The sequence below is a fragment of the Staurois parvus genome, unplaced genomic scaffold (assembly GCF_062004578.1).
Source record: "Staurois parvus isolate SC_StPar_1 unplaced genomic scaffold, SC_StPar_1.0 ptg001140l, whole genome shotgun sequence".
Taxonomy (NCBI): domain Eukaryota; kingdom Metazoa; phylum Chordata; class Amphibia; order Anura; family Ranidae; genus Staurois; species Staurois parvus.
The window spans coordinates 227,580-253,719 of NW_028318936.1; the positions used below are offsets into that span (position 1 = coordinate 227,580).

The 26,140-nt window shown below is 40.5% G+C and overlaps 1 long non-coding RNA gene across 2 annotated transcripts; it reads right to left on the reverse strand.

Moving 5' to 3' along the window:
* Positions 1-1,062: 1,062 nt before the first annotated feature.
* Positions 1,063-26,140, reverse strand: LOC149439260 (uncharacterized). 2 transcript variants are annotated; one of them, XR_016307843.1, is made up of 4 exons: positions 26,126-26,140; positions 5,373-5,452; positions 4,273-4,355; positions 1,063-1,307 (listed from the first exon to the last, which is right to left on the reverse strand). It is a non-coding gene; the product is annotated as an uncharacterized LOC149439260 (long non-coding RNA). The 2 variants fall into 2 exon arrangements; XR_016307842.1 differs by lacking the exon at positions 26,126-26,140 and adding an exon at positions 5,572-5,586.

The following is a 26,140-nucleotide window of genomic DNA, read 5'->3' on the forward strand; positions in this document are numbered from 1 at the left end:
CCTCAGAACCATCCATAATTTTAGAGGGTGATTCGGGACTGTCCATAATTTTAAAGGGTGCCTTGGGACTGTCCATAATTTTAAAGGGTGCCTCGGGACAGTCCATCATTTTAAAGGGTGTTTCGGGACCGTCCATCATTTTAAAGGGTGCCTTCGGACTGTCTGTATTTTAAAGGGTGCCTCGGGACTGTCCAGCATTTTAAAGGGTTTCTCGGAACTGTCCATCATTTTAAAGGGTGCCTCAGAACCGTCCATAATTTTAAAGGGTGCCTCGGGACAGTCCATCATTTTAGAGGGTGCTCGGAATTGTCCATCACTTTACAGGGTGTCTTGGGACCGTCCATCATTTTAAAGGGTGTCTCGGAACAGTCCATCATTTTAAAGGGTGCCTTGGGACTGTCCATAATTTTAAAAGGTCGCCTTGGGACTGTCCATCATTTTAAAAGGTGTCTCTGGACCGTCCATCATTTTAAAGGGTGCCTTGGGACCGCCCATCATTTTAAAGGGTGCCTTGGGACTGTTCATCATTTTAAAGGGTGCCTCGGGACTGTCCATCATTTTAAAGGGTGCCTCGGGACTGTCCATAATTTTAACGGGTGCCTTGCGACAGTCCATAATTTTAGAGGCTGCTCGGAACTGTCCATAATTTTAAAGGGTGGCTATGGACTGTCCATCATTTTAAAGGGTTTCTCGGGACCGTCCATCATTTTAAAGGGTGCCTCAGGACAGTCCATCATTTTAAAGGGTGATTCGGGACCGTCCATAATTTTAGAGGGTGACTCGGGACTGTCCAGAATTTTAAAGGGCGCCTTGGGACAGTCCATCATTTTAAAGGGTGTCTCAGGACCACCCATAATTTTAGAGGGTGACTCGGGACTGTCCATCATTTTAAAGCGTGCCTGGGGACTGTCCAGAATTTTAAAGAGTGCCTTGGGACTGTTGGTAATTTTAGAGGGTGGCTTGACTGAAAAAAGATTGAGAAACACAGCCCTAGGACCAAGGACCATTATTTTCCCCCAAATAAAATAGGCTAATCATAAAAAAAAGTAATAAAGAAGAAAACACAGTGCATGCAATATTTTATTATTTTTTAATCAGACATTTAGCATTTAGCTAAATGATATTTCACATCAAATGGCTTCCAGTTCATGGCTTAACAGGTTCCAGAAACTTTGCAAGACACTGAACTCAGCAAGCCCGAGGCCGCACCCTTGAGAGCACTTATGCCGAATTTCTTGATTGTGTCCAAAACACCTCTTTTTACTTCTTCATCTACAACGTCCTCTTCCTCTTCATCGGCACCTCTCCTGGAAGAAGACACAGTTATCGTTACATAAAACAACATTGATTACAACATAAAAAAACTGTATTTCCCTGGGAACAAAAATGGGTTTTTTTTTGGACATTATAAAAATAATAATAATAATAATGATAATAATAATAATAACATAAAACAACGTGTATTTTTTTGGAAATAATAATACCATAAAACAACATTGATTATGACATAAAAAAACTGTATTTCACTGGGAACAAAAATGCGTATTTTTTTTGGACATTATAAAAATAATAATAATAACAATAACAACATAAAACTACATTGATTATAACATAAAAAAACTATTTCACTGGAAACAAAAATGTGTATTTTTTAAAAAATAATAATAATATAAAACAACTATGATTACAACATAAAAAAACTTATTTCACTGGGAACAAACATGAGTATTTTTTTGGACATTATAAAAATAATAATAATATTGATAATAATAATAATAATAATAACATAAAAATACATTGATTACAACATATAAAACTGTATTTCACTGGGAACAAAAATTTTGAATTTTTTGGACACAGTGGAGGAGATTTACTAAAACTGGGGAGTGCAAAATCTTAGATTGTAAGCTCCCAGGGCCAGGGCCCTCTTAACCTCTTTGCATTGAACTGTATCATTGCTGCATTGTCTTCCTTTATGTCGCAAAGCGCTGAGTAAACTGTTGGCGCTATATAAATCCTGTATTATTATAATAATAATAATAACATAAAACAACATTGATTATAATATAAAAACATTGTATTTCATTGGGAACAAAAATGTTGATTTTTTTTACATTATAATAATAATAACATAAAACAACATTGATTATATTTAAAAAAAACTGTATTTCACTGGGGAAAAAAAATGTGTATTTTTTGGACACAATGGAGGAGATTTACTAAAACCGGAGAGTGAAAACTCTGGTGAAGCCAATCAGCTACTAACTTCAGCTTGTTCAATTAGCCCCCTTACTCCTAAGGGTAAAATAAATCTTAATGCCCAAGGAAAATTTGACAACTTTGACATGCGTTAGTTAAACCGTACATCCCATCACAACTACTTTGTACATCCAGGTGGATTCTACCGCATTTGTTTTCAGGACAAATTGGGCTTTCGTTTAATGGTAAATGGTAATGGATATCTCTTGATTTTTTTCTTATTATCAAAGGAATACCGGCCCAAAATAGTAAAAAAAAAAAAAGTTTTTTTTTTAATTTAGCTGCATGTTTTTTGTTACTACCATAACTTACCACCAAAGCACAAACCAAAATAAATTCTCCATCTCCTGACAATCGCAGCGATACTATATATGTGTATGTTACCTGTTGTTTGTACCTGTAATAGAGCCCAGAAACAATAGGGCGCATTGGGCGCATATATGGTATATATATATATATATATATATATATATATATGTGTATGTTATTTGTTGCTTGTACCCATAGTACAGCCCAGAAACAATAGGGCGCATTGGGCTTTTTTTTTTTTTCCTTTTGTCCTACCTAAAATACACTGAAATTGACACCAACTGACACTGATACCAATTAAAAAAAAAAAAATCTTTGACCCGGACCCTGACCGAAACACTAACCCTGGCACTGAAGTAGATCAAACCTCAATCTAGGTATTTTTCTTTCTTTTTTTTATTTTTTTTTTTATTTATTTACACACAGCTTTTTGTTTTTTGTTTTTTTTCTCTCTGCAAGGAGAGAGAGAGAGAGATATAATGTATCTCTCTTCTCCATTCAGAGAGAAAAAAAAAAAAAAAAAAAACAATGGGTGGGTTTCACAGTGACTGATTGCTGTGATAGCCAATCAGAGGCTATCACAGCGATCATGTGACCCGGAATCGGGAGTTCCGGGTCCCGATTGTTAGAACGGGACCCGGGGCTCTCAGTGACACCGCGGTCTTTGTGCGTGTGGCGCGATCCCAGCACAAAGACAGGTACTGAGCTGGCTAAGCCAAGACCGGCAGGTCAGTAGTCCAACCACATGCTGGGAAGGTGTCACGGGTCATTTTTTATCCAACACTGTTCCTCTGTACTGTGTGACAGAGCTGTGCAAATTCCAGGACTCAATAAACAGACGTAAAATTATTTGGTAGCTAAAACAACGCTCATACCCACATGAAAAATATATCTTAAATATATTTAGAAACAAAAAATTATACAAACGACATATATTTACAATATATTGTCCTACACGAATATATTTTAACAAGTATTCCAAAAATGTAAATTAAAATATATTTTCCAAAGGCATATATTTAAAAATATATTTTCCAGATATTTTTGAACATCTACATAAAATGCATTTAAACATAGATTTTTAAATATACTTAAAATATATTTTTTTTCCATGTGGGTATATGCAGTTCACCGATATGTTTAGCTGTTTGACCAGAATTAAGTCTATACTTCCCACATGGAAGAAAAATATATTTTAAATATATTTTTAAAAATACAATTCTTACTATATTCTTCCCAAATATATTGACGTTTCAAATACTACAATTTTGGCCATAGTCAATATATTTAAAAAATATATTTCAATATATTTGTGAATATATTATTAAAAATATTTTCAGAACACATGCTACAATATATATCAAAGTGTAATTTGGAATGCATTTAAAAGTATATTTAAAAATCTATTTTAAATGCATTTTTTTAGATGTTCAAAAATATCTGGAAAATATATTTTGAAAAATATATTTTTAAATATATGCCTTTGGAAAATATATTTTAATTGACATTTTTGGAATACATGTTAAAATATATTCATGTAGGCTAATATATTGTAAATATATGTCACATGTATACTTTTTTTTTCTAAATCTATTGAAAATATATTTCTCTTCCATATGGGAATATGCATTTCACCGATATGTTTAGCTGGTTTACCAGAATTAAGTCTATACTTGTATTTAAAAAAGTCTTCTACATACTTACTCTTCCTCACAGAGAGATAAGGTGATGGTCCCAAGAAAGAAAAAGAGCAACAGGGATTTCTTCAAGGTGAACATCTTTGGGCTCTGTGGTCCATTTGGATCCATGGAAAGAAAAAGAAGACAAAATGGAAAATATGACTCAAAAATAATACGAGATCCCGTAATGTTAGCCATACATAAAATGGTTGTTCCAACACAATAAAAGGTCCGAGCTCTAAACCAGTGGTCTCCAAACTGTGGCCTGGGGGGCAGATGTGGCCCTTTGCTTGCCTTTGCCTGGCCCTTGGGGCGCTATTCCATCAATTGACAACAGTGATGGTTCTATTATTCCCATTGATGCCAACAATGAGGCCTTCTTCTTCCCATTATAACCACCCACATGGAAGAAAAATATATTTTAAATATATTTTAAAAATACATTCTTAATATATTCTTCCCAAATATATTGACATATATTTCAGATACTACAATTTTGGCCATATTCAATATATTTCAATATATTTGTGAATATTGAACATCTAAAAAAATGCATTTAAACATAGATTTTTAAATATATTTATAAATGCATTCCAAATTTCACTTTGAAATATATTTCAGCCTGTGTTCTGAATATATTTTTAATAATATATTCACAAATATATTGGAAATATGGCCAAAATTGTAGTATTTGAAATATATGTCAATATGTTTGGGAAGAATATATTAAGAATGTAGTTTTTAAAATATATTTAAAATATATTTTTCTTCCATGTGGGAATTTCCATCAAAATTGTAAAAAAGATTCCCATACAGAATACAAAAACTAAAACGTTACGTGATCCTCATCATAATGTCTCATAATATATGGTTTAATTCTAGGTAGGCCAAGTTTGGTATTTTCTGATTTGAATTTTTTGAATCAGTTTCAATTTTCACATTCATCGTGAAAAACAAACCGTTATGAGAAATATGATAGGAGGAACTTTGCCAGCATTTGGAATAAAAATAAATTAGAGGAGTAATTTATACTTTACCTGAAAGCTGAAGACCGAGGATTATTTTCTTAAAAATAAAATATAATAGAATTAATAATATAATAAAGATATTCCAGCGTATACTTACCAGGGAGGTCAGCTGGTGCTGAGAATGTAGACAGGTGAAAGACTTCAGTGGAAGGTCTACTCTACGAAGAACAGGGTTGGCTTATATAATAGAAGAAACAAGTTGAGTACACAGAAGGTTTAATTAAAAATTAATTTAGAAGTCACATCGTTCTCAGGAAAGCATAACTGATAACACATGAATTTCTGAAAATATTTACCTCGTAGCCTCCAGGTGGGACAAACATCAGCACCCAAGAAGCATTCCAAATATCTCCTGGTCTGCTATTTAGACATGTTTAATTGTGAGAGTTCAAGTGTTTTTTAACTTTTTTTTTCTATTAAATTGGAAATTGGTTTTATTACTCCATGAGAGTCTCTTTCTTCTATTCTTAAGGGCTCGTTCACACTTGGCTGTTTTACCAACGCTTGCCAAACGCCCCTATAGCTAGTGTGAACGTTTGCGGTGCGTTTTTTAACGCTCGGCAAACGCTCCGCAAACGCCGCATGCGCGGTAACTCTGCGGACGCCATTGGGGACAATTGAGTGGGAGAGTTTTTGGAGATCGAGCAGGATCCCAGTGTTGATGTTTTTAGAGCGAAATGTCTCCTTGTTTTGAAGAGGACCCCACACTTTTTTTGTGGTATGGGGTCCACAGGACTGTTGCTGTGGCCAATTGATGATTTTTACTTTTGCCAGTTGTTTATTAATGGTTCTGGCCAATTTTTGTGGCCATTTATTATTTTTTACTTTGGCCAATTGTTGTTTATTAATGGTTCTGGCCAATTTTTGTGGCCATTTATTATTTTTTACTTTGGCCAATTGTTGTTTATTAATGGTTCTGGTCAATTTTTGAGGCCATTTATTATTTTTACTTTGGCCGATTGTTGTTTATTAATAGTTCCAGCCAATTGTTGTTTATTAATGGTTCTGGACAATTGTTGTTTATTAATAGTTCCGCCCAATTGTTGTTTATTAATGGTTCCGGCCAATTGTTGTTTATTAATGGTTCTGGACAATTGTTGTTTATTAATGGTTCCGGCTAATTGTTGTTTATTAATGGTTCTCGCCAATTGTTGTTCATTAATGGTTCCGGCCAATTGTTCTTTCTATTTATTATTTTTTACTTTGGCCAATTGTTGTTTATTAATGGTTCTGGCCAATTTTTGTGGCCATTTATTATTTTGTTACTTTGGCCAATTGTTGTTAATTAATGGATCCGCCCAACTGCTGTTTATTAATGGTTCTGGACAATTATTGTTTATTAATGGTTCTGAACAATTGTTTTTTATTAATGGCTCCGGCTAATTGTTGTTTATTAATGGTTCTGGCCAATTGTTTATTAATGGTTCCGGCCAATTGTTCTTTCTATTTATTATTTTTTACTTTGGCCAATTGTTGTTTATTAATGGTTCCGCCCAATTTTTGTGGCCATTTATTATTTTTTACTTTGGCCAATTGTTGTTTATTAACCACTTGCCGCCCAGCCACCGCATTAAAACGGTTGCAGGGCGGCACTCACAGGCAAAACAACGTTTTAAAACGTAGTTTTGCAAAACAGGTAGGGGGCGCACACGAGGCGCGCGCCCCCCCTACCTGTCCCGCGGGTGTCAGCAGCGGGTCTCTGCCGCCCTGTCACGGCCGGTGATTACCGTTTGTTTTCCCTCGATGACCGGTGATTGCTGACACAGAGCAGGGCTGCATTGGTCACACACAGCCCTGGTCTGTGTCAGTTCTCTGACAGCTCGTGAAAGCTGAAGAGGGAGAGAAGAGTTTCTCTCCCTCGATCAGCTCCCCCCTCCCTCCCCCCCCCGTCCACTACACACCCCTGCCCCCTAATAAAACACTCCCCTCACACACTAAACTCTAAAAATGTTAACCCCTTCCAGCCCAGTGACATTAGTACAGTGTCAGTGATTTTTTTTTCACTGATCACTGTATTGGTGTCACTGGGGATGTCAGTGACCCCAAGTCAGTTCCCCCCAATGACAAAATGTCCGCCGCAGTCCCGCAGTCCTGCCATAAATCGTTGATCGCCGCCATAAGTCACTGATCGCTGCAATATGTTGCTGATCACCGCCATTATTAGTATAAATAAAAATTAAAAATCCCAGTATCTTTCCCGCCATTTGTAAATGCTATAAATTTCATGTAAACCAATTAATTTACACGTATTGGGATTTTTTTTTTGCAAAGACATGTCGCAGAGTGCATTTTGGATGAAATTTGTGACAAAATTTGATTTTTTAATTTTTTTTACTGGACATGTTTTATAGCAAAAAGTCCAAAATATTGTTTTTTTTCTCAAAATTGTCAGCCTTTTTTTTTATAGCGCAAAAAAATTAAAAACGCACAGGCGATCAAATACCACCGAAAGAAAGCTCAATTTGTGGGAAAAATAAGGATGTAAATTTAATTTGGGCGCAGTGTTGCATGACCGCACAATTGTTAAAGTAACTCAGCAACGTAACAGAAAACTTTTCTGTAACCGCTTCCTGACCAACCTACAGCAGAAATACTGCTACAGGGCGGCATGGGTATGCAAAATCACATATATATATATATTAATATATATATATATATATATATACGTGATTCGCGCTCCCGTGGTTTTCACGCCCCTCCCAGATAGCGTCAGATTGCCCGTCAGTACACCAGTCATCACATCTTACCCCTTGATTGCCAGGAGCACGCTCATGTACAATAAACCTCCATTGCTACTATAGTGTCTGAACGGGTCAATATCTTTGATCAGGTCAGCACTATACCAGCGTTCACATTAGTATAGTGTTCCCAATAACACAGCATTAGCGGGATCAGCCCCTGCACCTGCCAACACCTGCGTTTAGCCCCTACGCTTACCCCCCCTTCTCCCCCAGCAAGTGCAGTGTCAGTAGGTCACCGTCACTTGATACATTGCACACAAAACCGCAGTGTTCGCAGAATCAGGCCTGATCTCTGTTAGCACTTAAATTTTGATGACTCTCATATGCAGCAGAGTGCCAGTACTAGTGCCGCTCTACCTTTTGGTGAACTGGCGAGTACCAGCAGTCTAGTAAATCCTGGTCTTTCACATACCTCCTTGATTTTTGGAGCTGTTTTTCACAGAATATCTGTATGCGTTGATTGTGGATCAAAGCAGTTTATATGCACAACAATTTATTGCCGCCAACCCAAATTCAAACTTTGCCAGACCATTCGCATGGAAACTCATTACGGTTTTCAAATTTACTTTTTTTGGGGCCTAACCCTCAACATAGGCATTACTAAAATAAATGAATTGTGGTTGTATTGGTCCGCAGACCCCATTCATCATATCCCGTGTTCTCTGCTGCCATGGCCAGGCATAGATATGAGAGTATAATGTGTTTTATGCATTTCAGCGACAATACACTCTGTCATTCTCGGGGTAACCCTGAATTTGACCGGCTCCACAAAATTCAGCCCCTCGAAAATCACCTTAACCTAAAATTTGCAGATGTCTATACTCCCCAGCAAAACATCTGCATTGATGAGTCCCTGATTAATTTTTCTGGCCGCCTTGCATTCAAACAATTTCTCCCCTGCAAGCGTGCCAGATATGGGGTCAAGATGTAGAAGACCTGTGAGAAGACAACAGGCTATACTTATAAGTTTTGGATTTACGAGGGAAAAGATAGTCACATGGAGCCCCCCAGATGTCCAGACTACATGGGGAGCAGTGGCAATATAGTTTGGGACTTGGTGTCATCATTTCTCCATAGGGGGTACCACTTTTACGTGGACAATTTTTATTCAAGCGTGCCACTATTTAGACATCTATTCAATCTTGGAACTGGCACTTGTGGCAAAGTGTGACCTAATGTGTGCCCACCATTAGAAGGGGGTGGATGCAGGGTGGTATATTCCAATGGTGGGCATAACACACACTTTTTCTGGCAGAGATTTCTTCTTATTTTTTCATTCAGTCCACTGGCTGCATACAAAAAAAAAAAAAAAGAACATAGCATATATACCCAACAAGGACCAGCGATGTATTGGTACATCACTGGATTTGAATGGTTATACCAGGATGATGCCTACAGCTGCAGGCATCATCCTGGTATTATTTTTTTCAGCCGGTGATCGGCTTTCATGTAAAAGCAATCCTAGTGGCTAATTAGCTGCAGGATTGCTTTTACAAGCAGTGGGAGATGATGTCCACCCTCCCCCGCTGCCTTCCACGGCCTTCTCGGGCAGTCCCATGCCATCAGGGGAACCTGAGAATGCAGCCGGTGTTTCTGCCAGCTGACTATAGAGCTGATTGGAGACCAGAATGGTGCCAATCATCTCTATAGTCTAAGAATTCAAAAGCTACAAGCATTTCATCACTTTAGTTTCGCAGGATATAAACAGCGCCATTTGTAAATTGGGAAAGCATCTGATCACACCGATTTTGGTTTGATTAGATAATGTAAGGGCAGAGGAGATATCCAGAGTCTGATAGACCCCAGATTTCTCAAAAAAGAATATGACAATGCCCATTGAAGTTATAGGGGTTATTTGCATTCCCTGTTATACCATTAAAAGTGATAAAAAGAAAATATGAAAGGTACAATGTAAAAATAATAAAAAAAAAATCAAAATAACTAAAAAAAAAAAAAAAAAAAAAAATTGCCCCTCCCATGCGCGCACACCTGTGTGCACAAGCCTTGACCCTGTGCCGTTATGTAAACAGCGCTTGCACCATGCATGTGAGGTATCGCCATGAACATCAGATCAAGAGCAGTAATTATAACACTAGACCTCCTCTGTAAATCTAAAATGGTGGCTTTTAAAGGCTTTTAAAGCGCTGCCTATGGATATTAAAAATGTTTGCAGTTTGTCGCCATTGAACGGGGCATGCGCAGTTTTAAAGCATGTCATGTTTGGTATCTATTTACTCGGCATACCATTATCTTTTATATTTTACCAAACAATTGGCCAATATATTGTGTTTTTGTGCATTAAAAGTAAAAATAGTGTATTTTTTTTTAAAAATTGCTTTTGAAAAATCGCTGCGCGAGTACTATGTGCCATAAAAAAATTGTAGTACCCACCATTTTATTCACTAGGGTGTTTGCTTTAAAAAAATATATAATGTTTGGGGGTTTAAATGAATGGTTCCGGCCAATTGTTGTTTATTAATGGTTCCGGCCAATTGTTCTTTATTAATGGTTCTGGCCAATTGTTCTTTATTAATGGTTCTGGCCAATTGTTTATTAATGGTTCTGGCCAATTGTTTATTAATGGTTCTGGCCAATTGTTGTTTCCATTAATTATTTTTTACTTTGGCCAATTGTGGCCACTTCTTGCATACTGATCCGTGGTGATCTGATCTGTGGTGCCTTTTATATTGTTGTTTTGTTAACCATTTGAATACCGGGCGATTTTACACCTTCCTGCCCAGGCCATTTTTCACGTTTCAACGCTCTCACACTTTGAATGACAATTGCGCGGTCATACAACATTGTACCCAAACTAAAATTTTATCATTTTCTTCACAAAACTAGAGCTTTCTTTTGGTGGTATTTAATCACTGCCGGAATTTTTATTTTTTGCTAAATTATCAAAAAAATACCGAACATTTTGAAAAAGAACACGTTTTTCTTTGTTTCTGTTGTAAAAGTTTTCAAATAAATAATTGTCCTTCATAAATTTAGGCCAAGATGTATTCTACTACATGTCTTTGGTGAAAATAACCCAAATTATTATGTATTTTTTAGTTTGTAGGAAAGTTATAGAGTTCACAAACTATGGTATATATCTGAATATTGATCAATCCTGAAGTACTGACGGCCAATCTAATTTCTTGAGCTCCAAGAATGTCACAACAGTACAGATATCCCCCAAATGACCCCTTTTTGCAAAGTAGACAGTCCGACGTACTTCATAAGAGGCATGGCGAGTTTTTTGAAGTTGTATTTTTTTTGTCATAATTTTTCGGAAAATGAAAAAATGCAAAAAATTATTTTCACTATTTTTTTTTTTACATGCTGTCACCAATGCAGTACAGCGTCGTCATATAACTGGCATGGCGGTGATCAGGGACACTGACTGGTGACAGTATGAAAAAAAACAATTTTTTTTTAATTTTTAATTTTTTATTAAATTGTTTTCTTTTTTTTAAGGTTTTTTTTTTCCATTTTTCACTATGTCCAGAGTAGTACAATGTTACCATAGTAACATTGTACTACTTTGGGGAAGTGATCAGTATTTGGGTTTTTTTTTTTTTACACAATTTGCTTATAGCAAAGAACTACTTTTCTATAAGCAAGCATTCACCTGAATGACATTGATTCATTCAGGGTTTTTTTTTTTTTTTGTGCTTAGCTGTGATTTGGCCACAGCTAATCACTTGACATGTGCATGTGATTAGCTGTGACCATTCACAGCTAGACAGTAGTATACAATTGATGGCATGAATGAAGCCATCCATTGTATACAACTGTCATGTGACCTGCTGTGATTGGTCACAGCAGGTCATATGGTACCGGCAACAGGGCTGATACTCAGATCTGTCATCGGCCGTGTCCAAGGTACACGGCCGGTGACAGATCGCGCCGCTGCGCAGCTCTGCAAGCGCGAAAAAGTGCGCATGTGCAGGAAATGCAGTACATTTTTCCGGCCGCCTTTTGGCTATTGGCCGGGCGTGTATTGGTTAAACTTTATTCAAATGAAAAAAAAAAATAAAACAAACAAAAAGTAGCATAAATTCAAACAGATTTTTTACAATTAAAATAGTTTGATCCTGACTTTGGGAGCATTTTTATATTAACACGTTCATCACAACATCTTTCAACTCCTCCCACAGCACTGCAAAAGTTTCCCTTACCACCTTTGCCTCTGTGCTGACTCCCATTACAAAATAGGAGGAAGGGAGGCAAAATGTTGTCCATACAATATAAAATTATAAAATTAAATCTTTCATTTAATATTTTAATTGAAAAAAGGGTAAAATATTTAGAAGACCATGCTTGGAAAAATTGAATGAAACATGGTCAGGGGCGGACTGACAACTCATGAGGCCCCTGGGCAATAGGGGATCATGGGGCCCCTGTGTCCTTGCCCAAAATCAAAAAAGCCTATGAAAAAGGTACCAGGGGCATCTCATGGGGCCCCCTACTGACTCCAGGCCCTCGGGCACTGCCCGAGTTTCCAAATGGTCAGTCCGCCCCTGAACATGGTACATTTATAAAAAAAAACATTTTATACAGTGATGGAAATGCGTATTTGACCCCATGCTGATGTTGAATGTTTGCCCACTCACAAAGAAATAATCAGTGTAAAAATCAAATGTTCGGTGTATTATAACACTGAGACAGAATAGCAACAAAAATTGTAAAAGAAATGCATGTCTAACATGTTCATGGGAAATAAGTATTTTATCCCCTATCATTCAGCAGGATTTCTGGCTACCAGGTGTCATTCATACAGGTAACAAGCTGAGATTAGAAGCAGTCTCTTAAAGGGAGTGCTACTACTCTCATTTTGTTACCTGTATAAAAGACACCTGTCCACAGGAGCAATCAAACAATCAGATTCCAAACTCTCCACAATGGCAAAGACCAAAGAGCTGTCCAAGGATGTCAGACAAGATTGTAGACCTACACAAGGCTGGACTGGGCTACCAAACTATCGCCAAGCAGCTTGGTGAGAAGGTGACAACAGTTGGTGTAATCATTCGCAAATGGTAGAAACACAAAACAACTGTCAGTCTCCCTAGGTCTGGGGCACCATGCAAGATCTCACCTCGTGGAGTGTCAATGATCATGAGAACAGTGAGGAATCATCCCAGAACTACACGTAAGGATCTTGTCAATGATCTCCAGGCAGCTGGGACCATAGTCACCAAGAAAACAATTGGTAACACACTACACCGACAAGGACTGAAATCCTGCAGTGCCTGCAAGGTCCCTCTGCTCAAGAAATCACATGTCCAGGCCCGTCTGAAGTTTGCCACTGAACATCTGAATGATGCAGAGGACTGGTTGGAAGTGTTGTGGTCAGATGAGACCAAAATCGAGCTCTTTGGCATCAACTCAACCCACCGTGTTTGGAGGAGGAGGAATGCTGCCTATGACCCCAAGAACACCATCCCAACTGTCAAACATGGTGGTGGAAACATTCTGCTTTGGGGGTGTTTTTCTGCTAAGGGGACAGGACAACTGCACCGCATCAAAGGGACGATGGACGGGGCAATGTACCATCAAATCTTGGGTGAGAACCTTCTTCCCTCAGCCAGGCCATTGACAATGGGTCGTGGATGGGTGTTCCAGCATGACAATGACACAAAACACATTGCCAAGGCAACAAAGGAGTGGCTCAAGAAGCACATTAAGGTCCTGGAGTGGCCAGAGTTGACAAACGTCAGCCACCGAACCTTAGTGACATGGAGAGGATCTGCCAAGAGGAGTAGGCCAAAATCCCTCCTGAGATGTGTACAAACCTGATGGCCAACTACAAGACACATCTCACTTCTGTGATTGCCCATAAGGGATTTGCCACCAAGAACTAAGTCATGTTTTGTGAAGGGGATCAAATACTTATTTCCCTCATGAACATGCAAATCAGTGCATCATTTGTTAGACATGCATTTCTTTAGATTTTCTTGTAGCTATTCTGTCTCTCAGTGTTACAATACACCAACCATTCGATTTTTAGACCGATCATTTCTCTGTGAGTGGGCAAACGTTCAACATCAACAGAGGGATTACTTCCGGTTCCAGCGCCGCATGGGGTAGAGAAGACATCCCGCGGCTCCGGAGTGTCTCGCTTATAACTAAAGCCTCCTGCACCGGAGGACTGCGGTATACGGCACGGGAGTCCCCCCCCCCCCTGCCTCCCCCACTCCCGACCATCTATGGAGCGGTACCTACGGCCAGCGGCATCCGTCCAGGATCCCGCTCCCTGCACACAGAGGGACAGGTCTCCCATCCGTGCAGCCAAGATGGCCACTGCTGACAATGCTGCAGACAGCAGCTTACCCACACCAGAACCAGCTACACAGCGCAGCAGCCACAGTTCCTCTACCCTGATGGCCAGCATGGAGACAGAGCGAGGGCCAGACCCAGATCCAGGGTCAGGATACGGCACAGCAGCCTCACACTCTTTTGACAGGACATGCTGAGCACAGTAGTCCCACAGACCAATATGAACAAATCGCACAGGCTGTTGCTTCTCTGTTGCTACCAACCATTACACAAGCAGTAGACAGAGCACTGAACCAGGGAATAGAACAGCTTAGAATAGATTTGGGAGAAAATGCCAAACACGTAACCAAAGTTGAACACCGCCTCTCTGACTTATGCAGGCGCGATCTACACAAGCCAAACGTGAGCAACAGGCCATCCTAGAAAAGCTAGATGACTTAGAAAACCGTTCACGTAGGAACAATCTACAGGTGGTGGGCCTTCCAGAATCTTACAGTTCAGGTCAATTGTCTGAAATCTGCTCTAAACGTATACCCACAGCATTGGGAATTACGACACACTGCCAAGTTGAAAGGGCGCATAGACTGGGTGCCCCCTCGAATGACCAACGTATGCCACGGTCCACAATTGCTAAATATCTTAACTACGCTGACCGAGTGGCCATTCTTAACTCATTTCGTAACTCACGCTCTCTGCAACTGGATGGGCACAAGCTTTTACTGTTTGCTGATTATTCGCCAGAAGTTTCTCGCAAATGCAAATCGTTCCAGTCAATTTATACTACACTATTCCAGAAAGGGGTAAAATTTACCCTTGCCTACCCCGCTACACTTCGCTTCACTACGCCTGCGGGGGAATCCAAATCATTTGTGCACCCAGAGGAAGCCCTTCTTTACTTGCAAAATAACTTTCCTGATGCCGTAGGTCCTCAAGAACCGCCACAAGATCTCGGCCTACGAGACCAACGCAGTCCCAGAAAGTACCCGCCGAAACGCCAACGCATTAATCATGCATCAACAAAACAAAGACCACCTTGACGGCCGAGTCACACTTTACTGGCAAATCTATAAACTGATCTTCATTGCCTATTGATAAAGCCTAGTTTAAATGCAATATTATTGGTTAATTACGCTGTTTAATTTTGCCCTCTTTGAAGTCATGGGCTCTCTCTCATGCTTATAATAGCTCATTTACAATCTGTCTGCATTGTTTTATTATATCTTTGGCTGCTGCGCTGCCATAGATGATGGGTGATCTGATCCCGGCTCTCCTTCACTAATGGCCTATGCTGCCATAGGGGGCTCTACTTTCCTCCTATCTGACTACACACCTCCACGCAGGCTAAAGAAAGGAGATCACATACGGAATAATGTGAAGTCCAGGATAACTATGCAGTTTATTGTTCTTTTTGTTTTTTCGAGTGTCCCATGTTGGGTCGGTCAGATTATTGTATATTCTCATCCCCTTCTCCCTCCCCCTCTTTCTCTTTCCTCTACTTTCTTCTTACTCGGAGACCCCACAACGCCTCTTCCTCCCATGCAGAGTCGAGGGGGCGCAGACCACGAGACTGATTTTACGGATTTGCTGCTCGTCAAGGACGATATCGATACTTTTCTGATCATCTTTACACCTAATTCCTTATGCTTCGGGTGATCTCATGGAATGTTAAGGGCCTGAGATCGCCCCATAAACACATGGCCATTCTTAGATATTTAAAACGCATGAAAACAGATATTGCGTTCCTTCAAGAAACTCACCTAACCCAAACAGACCTTATGCGTATGAAAAAATTATGGGTGGGACAGGTACTGGGGTCGCCATCTCCCTCTGGCAAAGCAGGGGTGATCATCCTTTTTCATAAACGTCTTACACCTGACATTGTCACGTTAGACACAGATGAGGAGGGCCGGTACGTTGCAGCACATGTCATACTAGACTCCTACCTTTTAGTATTGGCCAATATATACACACCAAACTCCTCACCCAAACCTTTTTTTCAGGATTTGTCCTCAAAACTGTCCAACTTTTTACACCTCCCTGTACTAGTAGGAGGTGACTTCAAACTATGTATGCACATACGGGAAGATAAACAAAAACCTTTCATACCGAATTGCCAACTAACCACACCTCCTCATTAGCGCCTACATTATTACACAACTTCACAGAGTCGCTGCAGCTCACAGATGTGTGGCGACTAGCACACCCAGAGGGGAGGGAATTCATGTTCTTCTCTCCCGTACACCATACTCTGTCCAGAATTGATTATTTCTTTGTCAATCACGCGCATTTACAAAACATCTCAGATGCTGAGATACATGATATAGCGATCTCCGATCACTCCCCGATTTCCATCCGCATATGACATGTGCAAAATAATCACCACTCACGTACCTGGCGTTTCTCCTCTTCTCTAGCACACAATCGGGACTTACTTTGAATACTGAATAATGCTTGGAGCGAGTTTTGTGAAGCAAATGCAGAACACAAAACAAACCCAAAACTTTTTTGGGAGACAGGCAAAGCGGTCTTACGTGGAAGAATCATAGCGTTCACTTCCACATACAAGAAAAACCTTCTCCGCAACTATTCAGCAGCAAGTCTTCGTTTAAGACAAGCACAAAAAGATCTAGCAAATCTTAATTCTCACGAACATAGAACTGCATGGTCAGAGGCCAAGCATCAATTTGACACATGGGCTGCTGCCCAAGAGGCCATACACAAATCATACAATGACCTGCAATTTCATAAATTCAGCAATAAGCCAGGCAAATTGTTATCAAGGCTGTGCAAAAAGCCGTTCACACCTACTCTTTTTACGTCCCTGAGAGATGCACAGGGAATGCTGAAAAGTGACCCTAGACATTATACATGTTTTAGAACACTTCTATCAAACTCTTTATGGCCCGGACCCTATAGACATATCTAAAGCTACCTCCTTCTTGGACCAAGTCACATTGCCATGGTTAGACCCCACCTCACTTCAAGCTTTAAATGCTCCCATTACTATATCGGATGTGTATCTAGCTATTAAATCACTTGCAAACGGTAAAGCCCCGGGCCCTGATGGTTATACAGCCGAATTTTACAAGTTAATGGCTGAATCCCTTTCTCCCACACTACAATCGGTGTTCCAGACCATTCAGGCAGGAGGAGACTACATTCCCTCAGGATCCCAAGCCTACATTAAATTGATAGCCAAAAAAGACAAAGACCCGTTAGAACCTGGATCGTATCGTCCTATATCCCTGCTGAATCTTGATGCAAAACTCATCAAAAATCATAGCCTCCCGCCTAGCAACTATTTTACCTACTCTTATACACCCTTCCCAAGCTGGATTCGTACAAGGGTGCTCAGCAGCTTTGAATATTCGGAAGGTGATATCTGCTTTGAATCAAGCCACGAACGACACACTCCTAGACGCAGCAATAATTTCATTAGATGCCGAAAAGGCTTTTGATAATGTTAGTTTTGAATGGCTTTTTTTAGCGCTCGGAAAGTTTGGATTTGAAGGCCCGTTTATGCATTTGATTCACACCATGTACTCATCTCCAACAGCCCGAGTGGTAGCAGCAGGACACATATCTAACCCTATTCGTCTTCACAAAGGCACTATACAGGGATGCCCTTTGTTCCCGCTACTTTTCAATCTAGCCCTAGAACCGTTAGCACGCTTCCTATTGTCCATGTCTGATCTACATGGCATCAATATTGGACAAGAGGAATTGAGACTCGCGTTGTTTGCGGATGATATTTTAATTTTTACCTCACGCCCCTCCCTCGACTTGCCCTATATCCAACATATTTTCTCTTCCTTCCGCCTTTACTCCGGACTCCGCATTAATTTTTCGAAAAGCGAGGTGCTTCTACTATTCCACTCCCGCCTTCCGTTATGGACTCAAAATTCACAATTCAAAATCGCTCCCAAACATATTACCTATTTAGGTATAAAGATAGGGAAACCTGATTCATCCTTATACATGTTAAACTATACGCCAATAATTACAAAAATTATTGGGGAACTGGACATGTGGAAGGAATTACCACTTTCCCTCCTGGGCAGATCACACCTCTTCAAGATGGTCAGCTTTCCAAAACTCCTTTATCCACTCCAAACCATACCTCTCCTGCTCAAACACAATGACATAGCGAGGCTGAACAGGGCAATATCGACTTTCTTATGGAAAGGCAAACGTCCCCATATAGCATTGGATAAGTTGTTCCTACCAAGATGCGAGGGAGGCTCCGGTCTCCCGAATATTCGCATTTACAATCTTTCTTGTCTACTTCGTATAGATCTAGACTGGCTCACCCAATCCTCCAAATATTCTAACTATCGTTTAGAATCTGCACTAGCATATCCTTATGATCTCTCGGCCCTGTTACACTCCAATGTTAATTCTCTGCCACCCCACTTAAAACATAACCCACTCATCCGCGACACCCTCATTACATGGAGGGAAGTCAGACGCAAATTGGGGGTCTCTCACGCTTCCTTCCTATTCACCAGAACCCCTCTTTTCCTCCCCCTCAATCTCACGATGCATATGATACTTGGCAGTCTCAACAACTAACTTTGGTACAACAATTATATGACATCTCTACGGGTTCCCTGAGACCTCTTAATAGTATTCTACAAAACTATGGACTTCCAGCACATCATTTCTGCTACATACTACAAGTAAGGAATTTTGTCAACTCCATGGCTCCCACTAAATCTACCAGATTTCAATCGACATTCATTGACGTCTTAGCGAACTCTCGCAAATACAACATCTCAACTATATATAGTCCGCTGAATCTTCTTTTTACCAAGCCCTTAGAGACATTCAATACAGTGAAATCCTGGGTCAAAGATTTCAATAATGCACTCACAGCTGACCAATTATTGTCAGGTTTCCAATCCACTTTAATGCCTTTAATAGCAACGAGTTCTGGCGTGAACAACAGCTCAAGATTTTACATCGTGCCTACACATCATGTCTCTACTCCCAAACAAATCCGGCTCTGTCTACCTGCCCTCTGTGTGGAATTCAAAAACCATCCCTACAACACAGATTTTGGACCTGTCCTACTATTTCCGCATTCTGGCAGCAAGTGGTTCATTTCATATCCATCATCACATCTTTCCGACTACCCATCCACCCGCTGCCGTTGCTCTTCGGATTTATGGAACAGCCAATCATTGGTCTCTTCTCTTCACAAACATCATTCTTCAGAGACAACAAATCCTGGATATCAACCTGTCTCTTAATTGCAAGACGTCTCATTCTCCGTCAATGGGTATCCAACTCCCCCCCAACCATGACAGGAGTCAAACAAGAACTCAACTCTCTCTTACGTCTGGACAGGCTTCACCTAATCACCTCTCCGACTACATCAAAGGAATCCCATTACTTTAGAAAATGGAACTCAAATATTACAGGCTCCCTATCCATATAGGAGCAGGCCTTCTTTACCCAGATACGGACTCACTATAACTTTAACTGTTATTCGGCCGTGTGCATTGGTTATTTGTCTAATTGCTCTTGATTGTCTCTAGTTTTCACGTTCTTCTATACTTCGACTCCATAATTATTTTCTCGATCTATGATCCTTTACAAACTCAACACTATTCTTACACAATAGACCCTCATTAGCCGGATGGAGGATGACACTTCCTTCACATCACATTACATCACCCATGGTGGAACCTGTACTAATACATATATAATACATATACAATCTATAATTACTCTTCAATTTCTCTTCCCCACTTTCTAAATACGGATCACTGACCTGTATCTCGTTGCTTTTTCCATATCTCGGTCTTTTGGTCTCCTATTTCTCTATACTATCTCTGAACCTTCGAATATAATCTTCTCTATTCCTGTGTGTTTACTGATTTGAGCCCATACTATCGTATATTTTCCATATTTCACATTCACACCGACTTCTTTCATTATTCACAAACTCCCCCCCCCCTTTCCTACTCATTTCTTTTCTCTTTTTTCTTCTCCTGTCCCTTTTCCCACTGTCATTTATTCCCGCCACCCGATTCCTCAGATGTTCTCTCCTGTACTGTGTTTTGGACACAGTATGGGCGGTATACTGTGGACGTCTATGTACATCTACATTACTTAACATCAGCTACTGGCAAATTACACCATCGTCAGCTCTTAGTCGGATTGCATAATCCCTACTGGATGCTATTATTTTCTCTATGCACAAACCTCTTCCTTCACACCTCCTCATAATACTTTTCCTAACTGTGCATCACGACTAGTATACCTTAGTATTGTAATAACGCCCTTTCCTAACGGCTATCACCGCTCTAGGGTTGTGTTCTGTTTATTTGCCACAATACTATACCCCGCTAGAATTGATGTCACATGGGTACCATAACTGTCTCATTATTTCTATGTGTTTGTAATTTGTTAAAACCTAATAAAATTTTTCTCAAAAAAAAACATCAGCAGAGGATCAAATACTTATTTCCTTCACTGTATACATATACATACTGTATGTTGAAATGTGTTTTTTATATATTACAAAATATATAAAGAATATTTTTAAAAATATATATTTTTTAAATATATTCTTCAGATTTATTTTAACAAATAAAAAAGTCATTTTAACATATATTTTTTACATATATTTGTAAATGCATTCCAAAAATGTGGATTACATGTATTTTTAAAGACACACAGTATATTTGAAAATGTATTTTTAAAAATATTTTTCATATATTTTGTAATATATAAAAAAAATCAGTTCAACATACAGTATAGACCGTATTTTCCGGCGTATAAGACGACTGGGCGTATAAGACGACCCCCTACGTTTCCTGTTAAAATATAGTATTTGGGCTATACTCGCCGTATAAGACTACCCCTCTTCCAATGCACACCAAATGAAAATTAAAAAACAGATTTGATTTCAATATGGTATGGTATTTCAGTATGGTATTCCAATGATGGGGTGCTATTCCTCCCACTGACACCAATGATGGGGCACGATTCCTCGCTCTGACACCAATGATGGGACACTATTCCTTCCACTGACACCAATGATGGGACACTATTCCTCCCACTGACACCAATGATGGGACACTATTCCTCCCACTGTTACCAATGATGGTGCCCCATCATTAGTGTCAGTGTGTGAGGAATAGTGTCCCATCATTAGTGTCAGTGGGAGGAATAGTACTCCAACAGTGTCTGTGGGAGAAATAGTGCCCCATCATTGGTGTCAGTGGGAAGAATTGTGCCCCATCATTAGTGTCAGTGGGAGGAATAGTGTCCCATCATTGGTGTCAGAACGAGGAATCGTGCCCTATCATTGGTGTCAGTGGGAGGAATAGCACCCCATCATTGGTGTCAGTGGGAGGAATAGCGCCCCATCATTGGTGTCAGTGGGAGGAATAGTGCCCCATCATTGGTATCAGTGGCAGGAATAGTGCCCCATCATTGGAATCAGTGGGAGGAAAGGTGCCCCATCATTAGTATCAGTGGGGGGAATAGTGCTCCATCTTTGGTGTCAGTGGGAGGAATCGTGCCCTGTCAATGGTGTCAGTAGGAGGAATAGTGCCCTGTCATTGGTGTCAGTGGGAGGAATAGTGTCCCAACATTGGTGTCAGTGGGAGGAATAGTACCCCATCATTGGTGTCAGTGGGGGAAGGAATAGTGTTTCATCATTGGTGTCAGTGGGAGGAATAGTGCCCCATCGTTGGTGTCAGTGGGGGGGGAGGAATAGTGCCCCATCGTTTGTGTCAGTGGGGGGGGGAGGAATAGTGCCCCATCGTTGGTGTCAGTGGGAGGAATAATGCCCCATCATTAATATCAGTGACACCAATGATGGGGCACTATTCCTCCCACTGACACCAATTACACTTGCTGACCCCTGTTCCAGTATGGTGCTGCTGTAGCCAGCATATATGGTTGCAGCAGCACCTCTGCACGGCACACTTACCGGCCGATCCCTCACTCGATTTTCACGGGGCCGCTCAGCTCCGCCTCTTCGCCGGTGATTGGCCGTCTGTGTGCCTTTCCTGAGCTACAGTTCTGGCGGCCAATCACCGGTGAGGAGGCGGAGCCGAGCGGCCACACGAACATCCAGTGGCCAAACTGAATGAAGGAGCAGCCGCGCTTCCTGGACTGGATCGTCGTGGGACTGGGACCGGAGCCAGGTAAGAAACAGCAGCCCCTGCCCACCCCTGTACTTAGTGTCCCTTCCATTGAAAATACGGTATATAAATATATTTTTAAATATATTAAATACAACCAAAATTTTAGTATTTCAAATGTGTAGATTAAATGCATTTTTAAAGACATACAGTATATTTAAAAATGTAAAAAGAAAAAAAACCTATCTATATATATATATATATATATATATATATATTTATATATATACAGTATATACACCGCGTTCAAAATTATTATGCAAATTCTATTTAAGCGTCACAAAGATTAAATATTTTGTTTTTCAGTTTAACTCATGGATGGCATTGTGTGTCAGGGCTCTTTTGATCACTGAAAACAATCTCGGACACCTGTGATAATTAGATTGGCCAGTGAGCCCAATTTAACCGCAAGCCGCCCAGCCACTGTAGATATACGGCGGCAGGGTGGCACTCGCAGGCAAAACCACGTTTTAAAACGTGTGTTTTGTAAACAAATAGGGGGCGCGCGCGAGGCACGCCGCCACCCTATCTTTCCCGCGGAAAGGACGTAAAGTTTGTTTGGGTGCAGCATTGCATGACCGCGCAATTATCAGTTGAATTAATGCAGCGCCGAGTAGCAAAAAGAGGCCTGGTCATTAAGGGGGGTAAATCCTCTGGAGCTCAAGTGGTTAAGGAAAAACTACTAAAGGACGGTTTTCCATATTATTAAGCAGAGCACCATTTTCAAGCAATATGGGGAAGAAAAAGGATCTCTCTGCTGCCGAAAAGAGTGAAATAGTTCAATGCCGTGGACAAGGTATGAAAACATTAGATATTTCACGAAAACGTAAGCGTGATCATCGCACTATTAAGAGATTTGTGGTTGATTCAGAGCACAGACGGGTTCGTGTAGATAAAGGCACATTGAGGAAGATTTCTACCAGATCCATGCATCGGATCAAGAGAGCAGCTGCTAAAATACCATTACATAGCAGCAAACAGATATTTGAAGCTGCTGGTGCCTCTGGAGTCCCACGGACATCAAGGTGTAGAGTCCTCCAGAGTCTTGCAACTGTGCATAAACCTTCTATTTGGCCACTACTAACCAATGCTCACAAGCAGAAACGGCTGCATTGGGCAGAAAAATACATGAAGACTAATTTTCAAACAGTCCTGTTCACTGATGAGTGCCGTGCAACCCTGGATGGTCCAGATGGATAGAGTAGTGGATGGTTGGTTGACGGCCACCCTGTTCCAACAAGGCTGTGACGTCAGCGAGGTAGTGGTGGAGTCATGATTTGGGCCGGAATCATGGGAACACAGCTGGTTGGCCCCTTTAGGGTCCCCGAAGGTGTAAAGATGACCTCTGCAAAGTATGTGGAGTTTATTACTGACCACTTTCTTCCCTGGTACAGAATGAAGAACTATGCTTTCTGTAATAAAATCATCTTCATGCATGACAATGCACCATCTCATGCTGCAAAGAATACCTCTGCATCAATGGCTGTTATGGGGATAAAAGGAGAGAAAGTCATGGTTTGGCCTCCATCCTCCCCTGACTTCAATCCTATTGAGAACCTTTGGAGCATCCTCAAGCAAAAGATCTATTAGGGTGGGAGAGAGTTTGCATCCAAACAGCAGCTCTGGGAGGCTATTCTGACATCTTGCAAACAAATTCAAGCAGAAACTGTCCAAAAACTCACACGTTCAATGGATGCAAGACTTGTGAAGCTGCTATCAAATAAGGGGTCCTATGTTACAATGTAACGTGACCTGTTAAAATGTTTAAAAAGTTAAAATGTTGTTAAAAGTTTGATTGAAATAGCTTTTGATTTCAGTAAATATGCTGCAAACACAACAAATGACATTTTTCAGTTCTTTACAACCTATAAAGTGTTTTGAAACTTACTGTGCGTAATAATTTGGAACAGTGCATTGTAAGTTTTTTATGTTTAACAAAAATCCTGTTATCATTAGGAGTTTTGTTCAATAAAATGTGAATTGTACTCTTAATAGTTGATAACATGAGAATTATGCTGACTGTTATTTACATCAATTATTTAGGTAAATGAGAAAAATATCATTTGGATAATAATTTGGAACACTGTATATATATATATATATATTATATATATTATATATGATAGATATCTTTTTGACATGCTGCCACTAAAGTAAGTGCAATGGCTACCCTGACTTACATTGCACATGATCACTGCCGCCACAGTACACTGACACCATAGTGACACTGCGCTTGCTCTGGGGACAGTATGTACACAAAATATATAAATTTTAAATAACCAGAGCAAGTGCAGTGTGATTTTGGTGACATTGTACTGCTGTGACTATTGATCAGGGACAATGGCTGCTGCAATGGAGCAGGTGCCAATGTTTCAGATCAATAGAGAGCTTCATGGAATGGGTCTCCATGGCAGAGCAGCTGCATCCAAGCCTTACATCACCAAGTGCAATGCAAAGCGTCGGATTCCGTGGGTGTAAAGCACGCCGCCACTGGACTCTAGAGCAGTGGAGACATGTTCTCTGGAGTGACCAATCACGCTTCTCTGTCTGGCAATCCAATGGACGTGTTTGGGTTTGGCGGTTGCCAGGAAAATGGTACTTGCCTGACTGCATTGTGCCAAGTGTAAAGTTTGGTGGAGGGGGGATTATGGTGTGGGGTTGTTTTTCAGGGGTTGGGCTTGGCCCCCTAGTTCTAGTAAAGGGAACTCTTAAGATGACATTTTGGACAATTTCATGCTACCAACTTTGTGGGAACAGTTTGGGGATGGCCGCTTCCTGTTCCAACATGACTGCACACCAATGCACAAACCAAGGTCCATAAAGACATGGAGGAGCCAGTTTGGGGTGGAGGAACTTGACTGGCCTGCACAGAGTCCTGACCTCAACCCAATAGAACACCTTTGGGATGAATTAGAGCGGAGACTGCGAGGCAGGCCTCCTCCCCCGACATCAGTACCTGACCTGACAAATGTGCTTCTGGAAGAATGGTCAAACCTTCCCATAGACACCCTCCTAAACCTTGTGGACGGCCTTCCCAAAAGAGTTGAAGCTGTTATAGCTGCAAAGGGTGGGGCCAACTCAATATTGAACCCTCCAGACTAAGACTGGGATGCAACTAGAACATTATGCCATCATCTTGTAGTTTTGTTTTGTTTTCAAAGGCCGTGGTTTACTCCCACTTTAAGATTTGCTTGAACCTTTGTCATGAAGGGGTTTATGAAGGGGAGATGGACAATGCAGCCACATATATTAGAGTAAAACTCTGTTTCACCCAACCGAAATTCCTAAGACTTGGGAGATGTCTTTTGATGATGAAACGAGTCAGACAGAGTGGGCGGTTGTGTTCCAGTCCAGAGAGGCCACGCCACCACAAGTAGGAGACAAATATATTATTTAGAGGGCAAGCAAGCATGGAGTAAAGGTTCTGAGTGCAGCCACCCAATACTAGGCTGTGGCCCTCAAGAGGAACCGTGGAAGTGGAGGGTTGGAATAGTTCTCTGGCACATCAATTTATCTCTACAAGTCGAGATTTAAATGGAGCCAACCAGTACAGGGAGATAGTAAAGGGCCCATATGGCCTTCATGGTGATAAGGACATTAATGGACATTTTACATAGCTGCACTAATATCTCTCGGGGCCCCTTGGCCACACAGGCTATTTTCTGGAAAAAAGGGAACTTAACCTTTAGTTTTAAAAC